The following is an 8,282-nucleotide window of genomic DNA, read 5'->3' as shown; positions in this document are numbered from 1 at the left end:
CATGCTGATATTCTGTTATGATTTCTTAGGATGAGAGAGAAAAAGAAATGATTTTAGTTTGCCCCTGGGGAATTGTGCAGCCACGTCTTATGGGTCTGAACCACCTGTTGAGTAGGTTGAGGCAGTAGACAGGCTGACAACTAGCCATTCTTGGGAGTTCAGGCATTCCCTATCAGTTAGTACACTCTGTGTTGAAACACCAGTGAATACAGTCAGCCTTCTTCATTGGTAATATATTAGTTGTCTGAATACATGGATTATACAGGTTCAATGTTTAAGACTTTGCAATATGTTGATATGTTGTTTATAAGTGAATCTCTTAATATTACTTTGTAGCTTGCACATTTGCTGAGGGTGTTGCTACAGTTTGGATGTTGAATTCCCCCAGAAGTCCATATTTTAAATACTTGGTCCCCAGGGTGGTGCTGTTGGGAGGTACTGTGAACTGTTAGCAGGTGAGGCCTAGTGGTAGGTCCTTACATCACTGTAGATGTGCCATGATGATATATAATGGGGGTGGGGGCAGAGAGTGAGAGAAGAATGGAAGGAACTTTAGAGGGAAATGAGAAGTGGAGGGAGTATAAAAATGGTGGAATGAGACAGACATCATGACCCTATGTACATGTGTGATTACATGAGTGGTGTGAATCTACATCATACACAACCATAGAAATGAAATCATGTACCCCATTTGTGTACAATGAATCAAAATGCAGCCTGTAAAAAGTTAAAAAAAAAAACAGGGATCATGGGACCAAAGTTTCTCAGTTTTTCTCTGCCTCCTGACCCATGATGTGAGCAGTGTTCTTGGACATGCATCATTGCCATCTGGCACCCTCACCAGAGACCCAAAGCTGTGAGACCACCACCCAATCTTAAACTGGACCCTCCAGAACCATGAGTTAAATGAACCTTTTAGCTTTATAAATTCATTGCCTCTGATAATTTCTTATAGTGATTGAAAATTGATGAATATAGATATTCTCCACTAAACAGTATAAATAATGTATTAAATCATTCCATAGGGATCTTTATTTTCACTAAAACAGGGAAGGAAAGTCACTTTCTTGTTATGTACATTATTTTCTATAATTTTGGCAAATTCTTTTTATTGGATAACATCTTAGATCACTTACCTTATTTAAATTACTTTCTTTTCTTAATGTGTCCTTTTCCCTCAGGCACTCAATTCTCCCCATCACCTTTTGGCAAAGCTTGAGGTGCAAACAGAGCAGATGTGTTGCCAAGGGAGAGAAGGTTTGTGGGCACCTGGGAACCTACTTGCTGCACCTTTCCCCAAATTTCTGTGTAGGGGAGACATTTGAGCATTTCCTACCATGTAGCCACCATTTGCTGTTGATCTCTCTCTCTCCCTGGAATTTATTTGATTTGGGGACATGGAGTGGATTTCTGGAGGGAAAACATGTGGTTGTGACTTGTGACCAACTTGTGAAGCTGGATTCCTTCTTTTTTCACCAGCCACAGTGAGCACCTTTGGATGGTTACTGCACAAAACAATTGCTTGTAGATATAAAGCCAGAATTGGAGACAGGCAGTTAGTATAGAAGAGGGGATCCAGTCAAATCAATGAAATGGTGGCCATGAAAGTCATCTGCCTCTGGAAGTTGGAGACTGCCCCTGGGAGAAGGAATGTCAAAATCTCGGGAACCCATTGATTACCAAATTTACCTGCACTTGTCAGGGATTACAGGCAAGGAGCAGCTAATTGATGTCCTCTGGGCCCTTACCTGGCTGAATCACTTTGGCTCTCCCCCTACCCATCAACTTCTCACTTTTTGTATCTCACCTGCAAACTGGGCTTAGTCAAGTAGGCAGGAAGAAGAGATAAGTGGGGAGAGAACTAGAGAACCAAAGCGACCTTAACCTATAAAAGATGTAGGGCATACTCACTTCTTGGAACTCTAGAACATCAGCTATGGTCCCCTTCTCCCTCCAGGGAGAAACCTGTATATTACCTTTAAATAAAGCCTGCTTAATATGCTTGTCTGGGCGTACTTCTCTGATGTTATACTTTAACACTTGAGGAAGCAGAACTCATCACCGGTAAATGGCAGTTTCAGTTACAGGGTAGAGACCCTTTCAAACCATCTCAAAAAATCTGTTTGTTGTGAGAATACAGCTGAGCTGGTAGCCAAGCTGGGAATGGAGAAGACTCAGGGGCAATTCTAGGGGTCAGCTTCTTTTTATTTGCTCTCTCCCTGATGGTGTCTGCCTCTCTCTACTGTCTGTGTAGTTCTTTTTATCCCTATTTTCCTCTGCTTTTTTATATCTCCAGTTTGCCATGTCAATCTGCTTTCCTACCAGCTTCTATTTCTGTTTTACAATCCTATCTTTCTATCTGACCACACTGAGGAACACACATATTCTCATTGGTGGCAGTGATTTTTGCCTCCTGAAGTCCCTGGATGTCTGTACAAATGGATTGAATGAGCAATTCAGGTGGTTCTGATAAATTCTCTTTAGACAGAACACAACTTGGTTGAGAATCATTGTTACCCACTTTGACTTCTTCCACCAAAATTCAGAAAGATCCCCCCTGTATTTCTCAGATACTTTTGTGCATACAAGTCACCTTCAGACCTTCTTAAAATGTTAATTTTGCTTCTTTTTAAAAAAATATTTATGTTCATACTAGGGATTAAACACAGGGATGCTTTATCACTAAACCATATTACTAGCCACTCCTCCACCCTTTTTAAATGTTGAGAAAGGGTCTTGCTAAGTTGCTGAGGCTGTCCTCAAACTTGCCATCCTCCTGCCTCAGCCTCCTATATCACTGGAATTACAGGCATATGCACTAGACCTGGCTGGTTTCTGATTCATTAACTCCAGATTGGGGCAGGATCTGTAGCAAGTTTGGAAATGATCCCAATGCTGCAGAGTGATGGAACACATTTTGAGAAACAGGAATCTTGAACCATGGTGGTCAAATTGTAGTGTCCATCAGAACCATACAGGGACTTATTCAAATGAAGATTTCTGGGCACACTCAACAGAACTTCTGATTTGTAGTTGTTGACTGGGATCTGAGAATATGTATTTATAACACATTTCCAAGAGATGCTGCTGCTGCTGCTTTGTGACCACACTTTGAGAACCATTACTCTAAAACTGCAATGTTCAACCTTGGCTTCATGTCAGAACCAAAGGGTGAGCTTTGAAAAATACTTATACCCAGCCCATCTCCCCTGATTTAATGGGTCTGCAGTGTAGCCTGGCACCTGTGTTTAAAACCATCACCAGGTGATGAACATAATGGACAAATTGAGTAAGAAACCTTGTAGAATTTAATGTGTTAAGTTGATCTGTTTTTCAATTAGTCCATGAAATTGAATTCTCTGGAACAAATTCTAGTTTGGGGTCTAAATAGCCATGATCAGAAAGGGTTCATCTGGGTAAGTATAACATCTCAGGCTAATAAAGCTGTGAGTGAGACAGTTGCTGTTACAAGAAGCCATAGCAGGAAGAGGACTGAGGTTACAGTCCACTGAGGAAAACACCCAATTCAGGGAATTGCCATAGAAAGAATTCAGTGTATTTGGTATGTCCTTGGTACAGAGTAGACACCTGAGCACTTGTGGCAGTACAGGCAGTTGTCATCATAGGAGTTACTGTGGTTGCTCTTCTTTAATTTTGAGTGGGGTCCATGGCAGCTACTCTGAAGGGCATCACCAACATTTTTTATGGCATTATGTGCCAAACAAAACTCATGGTTTCTGATACCACCAGTCTTCACACTCATGAAATATGAAGCTACCTGACTTGGTCCTATTACTGGTCCTCTTGGTTCTGGCACCACAGCTCTCTCACCTAAGCATCCTGACCATTAAGCACCTGGGTCAGTGCCTGGTGTATGGTATTAACTTCCCGTAAGGGAAGGATTGAGGAATATGCACATTGCCAGGCAAAGTAACATGACTAGAGTTGCCATTTGTGCAGTTCCACCTCAGACTCAGTCTCCATCATGACTTCATTGAGGGGGTTTTTGGGTGATTTGCTTGCATCTCTGAAAGATCACTCAATAATACCAACCTAGCCCCTGTTGTACTGAAAAGGTAGGCAATTTAATACAATCACCTTGTTTCATGAATAGAGATGATGAGTCTCAAAGAATGAAGAAACATAGATTTCTGCATGTTGAATTCTATTTTTAATCATCCTGTGGCTTAATATCTAAATGAAGGCAGCAAGATGGTTATAGGAGACAGAAACTTGCAAATTTGACTTCCTTTTTTACTCACAACTGGGGAGTTTGATCAGGCAGACCAGTAAAGTTTTTTTTATATGTGCCTGGCATTGTTCTAAGCACTTTATAAATGTGTTATTTTATTTTATTGTCACAGTAACCTTAGAAACTTGTGCCTTTATTAACTCCAGTTCATGAATAAGTAAAACAAGACTAAGAAGAGCTAACATGGATCCAAGATCACACTGATAGTAACTGTGAGGGCCCCCAAAATTGGATCACTGAGCCCATGTTCTTAACCAATGTGCATTCTCTGAATGCTTTGAATGAGATCATTTAGGGTACCCCCTATAAGAAGAGATAAGTGAGTGAAAAGCAGGCAAAATCCAGTGTTTATTTCCTTCAGAGTACCCATGACAAGTTATTAAACCCATGCAATACAAAGACCAGATATAATCCCTGACTGCTGTGTCCAAGAGCTTAAGGAGCAAGCCCCTTGTTCCTGATTTCTTCCTCCTGTTTTCCCTCTGTCCTTTGGGTGTGGGTGGTCTTGATGCTGTGCTTGAGAAGAGGACTCTGGAAATAACTGACTGGGTAACTTACTGTAATTTTGGAGCTCATAATATATTTGGTGGAATTGTTTCTTTCAGAGTCATGCTTGAAATATTCCTCTATTTCTATGTCCCAACTTGATACAAGACCAACATTTCTTTGAAAGAACAATGCCCCCTCAATAAAATTCTTTTATCTTAATTTATCTTAAGCAATGTTATTTCAGAATGAGGAGGGTTTTGGAGGATGTTGTGTGGTCTGATTCCAGTTGCTTATCTGAATCTGTGCCATTTTCTGTGGTCACCTAATAACAAATGAACTCTGTATCATCTGTCTTCATGATAGTGTGAATTACCTTAGAACACTGCTGGAGGGGGAAAATTCAGCTAAGAGGGTCAGTTCAAAGGAACCCAGTGAGTGGATAAAGACTCTGAATCTTCCAGCAAACATAAGTGGACTAGCCCTTTTCTGGGAATACAATTGGGAATTTCAGTAGACTTCAGGGCTAAGCCTTCCAATTGGACCCGGAGTCACACAGATTCATTCTTACTTCTTTTATGCAGGAGTATGGACAGGAAAATGAAGGCATTCACTCTTCTTGGTGATTAGCTGACTGCCAGGAGAATATGCAGAAAGGATTTCCAGTCACAGGAGCCCTGCAAAGCTGCTTTCAATAGCTTTTATAGTCTTAGTGCTTCAGACTTTAATTTATTTGACATTTGGTCATTGAAGGTGATTTATTTCCCCCTGGCCTGTTTTCATTATCTCAGGCACTTCAGAGACTAGGAAATAGGAAAGCCATTCTTTAGGTCTTGGCTACTCACACTATGGTCTCTGGGCCAGGGAGTTTGCTAGAAATGCAGAATCTCAGGTCTCCTACCTGACATAACAGATCAGAATCTGCATTTTAACAAGATGCCCAGGTGATTTTTGTTCCAGTTCGAGAAGTACTGCTCAGCTCCATAATGCCTCCTGCTGATTCTGGAGATGCTCAGAGAGTGTTGTAGGCTACACTAGCCTAAGGTGCAATTTTAACACCTGCACTTAGTGCAGCTCCTGGCACATCATCCTTTTCATCATCACTCTATCACCATGAGCAGCACTGATAACTGGGTGGACATCACGTGCTGAGCACAGGTTGATGTGCTTTGCAGAAATTTTCTCATTTAATCTGCAAAAAAACAGAAAAACATTGTTATCCTTATTTTATAGATGAGCAAAGGGACACAGAGAGATTGGTCAATTTATTTTCCTTTTTTATAGCTCAGTGGATGTGAAATTGAGGAACTGAACTTAGAGGAGTCACTTTTAGGGTAATGAAAGGAAAGAACTTGCTTTTTGAGTTTGGATAGGCATGAGTTCCATTTTGATTTGTTCTGCATATGAGCAATATAGCCTTGGGGTATTATTATGTACCTTAATGATTGCTGTGAGGGTTAAGCTCAATAACCTATGTAGGATGTCTCAACAGGATTCCTGGAACATAAGTCTTTCCTACTCCTTTACCATTTCCTCCTCCTTCTTTCCTTTCTCTTCCATTCCCCTACCCTGTTGTTTCCTGCTGGTTAATTCTGGTCCATCTTTCAGCACTAAGGACCTCTGCCTGTAGGAAGTGTATAGAACTGAGGTTTAATTGTGCATTTATGTTCTTAAATGTAGTTTAGAAAGGATTGTAATATGAAGCCTCAAATCAATTGTCAACTGGTTAGTAAGCATCCATGATTCAGCATTTAACTTGAAAACATGCTTGGATCTAGGTCTGTGCCATCAAAGAATTTACATACTGGTCTGTATTGAAAGTAAACATGTTTAGGTGAAATGGGTGGAAAACATTTGGGTTTACCTTGAGTGCCATTTCTAATTGCTATCATTATGACCAAATGATGTTCGAGAGTAAAACAGAGTTAGGGTTAAACATTCAGACTCAGGGGCAAATAGAGCATGTCTGATTCTTGGTTATGGTGCAGACTAATTGCATGGAACTGGAAAGCTGCCTAATCTTTCTGTGCCTCAGTATGCTCAGGTGTAATATGGGGTCAATTAAGCCTACTTGCTACATTATTGTGAGGATTAAATGAGTTGATGGACATATAGCTCAGAGAAAAAGCCTGGGCCATGTCAGCACCTACCGTGTAGGTGATGGTGTCCATGGATTGGTATCCACTCTGACCCCCATCTCCTCATCTCTGTGGTAGGGATAATCCAACCTCTCATAAGTTACAAAGATTAAAAGTGGCCACAAATTGGGTGTAGCATTGTGCCTGACATGAGCATTTTCTCTGTGTGACAGAGTCTCATTTTGAAGAATTAGTCATGTTCTTGCACTCTGCATTTATTAACCTACTTTGGGGATACCAAGTGGGAAATTTTTCTAAGACCCAATTTACTTTACTCATTGGTCTTATTACATGAATCCCTAACAAGAGAAGTAGATGTCACATAAGCTGAAAACTACACTAGAAGAAATAAAATTGATAATGGAACAAGCTGGATGTTTACCAAATCCTCCTTGGAGAACTCACACTCCTCTCTGAGGTGGTGGCAGAGCAGATATTGACTAAAAAGTCATTTAGATAAGGGGCTGCTTCCATGGCAACTAATGAGACTGGAAAAAGGCTGGGGAGAGTCCACTGGCAGAGGGTCAGGTAACAAAATGATGAAAATGGCATTTTTTAAGTGCTCTTCTGCCAATCATCAGCAACACTTGACATTCTAACTGCCCCAGGTGAAAGGCAACCATAGTGGACCTATTTCTTCATAGCACTAATTTCTTCATAGCACTGGGATGCGCCAAGTCAACATCAAGCATAACCTCACCAGTCATCTGAGAAGTGGTATGGCACAAAGTGACATTTTCCTTATCTTATGGGTTGGCAAGGTTTTTCTCAGAAAATATTTAAAGTGGAACTCAGTGGCTGTCTCGCAGGTCTCCCTGTTGCTTTCCTCCTGCCACCTCACAGGAAGCCTGCCTCTTTCCCTCTCTCTGCTCATTCTGAAGCTCTTCCTTTTAGGGCCCCTCTCTAGTCTGTCAAAAATGAGGCATTTAGATGATTAATGAGGATTTTAGATGATAAATTATGCAGCTTAGGATATTTATTACCCTTGAGAACATTTGTATATTATACCTCCTTAAAGGCTGAAAGTACGTAGCTGGGGAACACAATTTAGGGACCTCCTAAATTGCCTGAACATTGGTAGGGGACATCTGGGTTTTTGGTTTAGGACAAAGCACCATTTTCCTCTAGGTACATTTCATTTATCTTCAGGGACAGTGGGAGCTTCCAGTTATTGTCATGTCTCCAAGAAAAGTAGCCTTTGCTCCACATAAACTGCACTCTGTCCTTACTCTCTTGTTCCAATAGCTCTTGACTTTTAATTTGGATTCTCCTCTCTGCTCAGCCAACCCTGCACATGGCTCACACAGGTTTTGTGTAGCTGTGCAGCTGGGTCTGAAGACATAAGGAATTACCAAACTCAAATAAAGAAGCCTACATCAGTGCCTCAAATGAAAGGATGCCTCATT

Source organism: Sciurus carolinensis, unplaced genomic scaffold (genome assembly GCF_902686445.1).
Source record: "Sciurus carolinensis unplaced genomic scaffold, mSciCar1.2, whole genome shotgun sequence".
NCBI lineage: Eukaryota > Metazoa > Chordata > Mammalia > Rodentia > Sciuridae > Sciurus > Sciurus carolinensis.
This window is presented reverse-complemented; position numbering follows the sequence as displayed.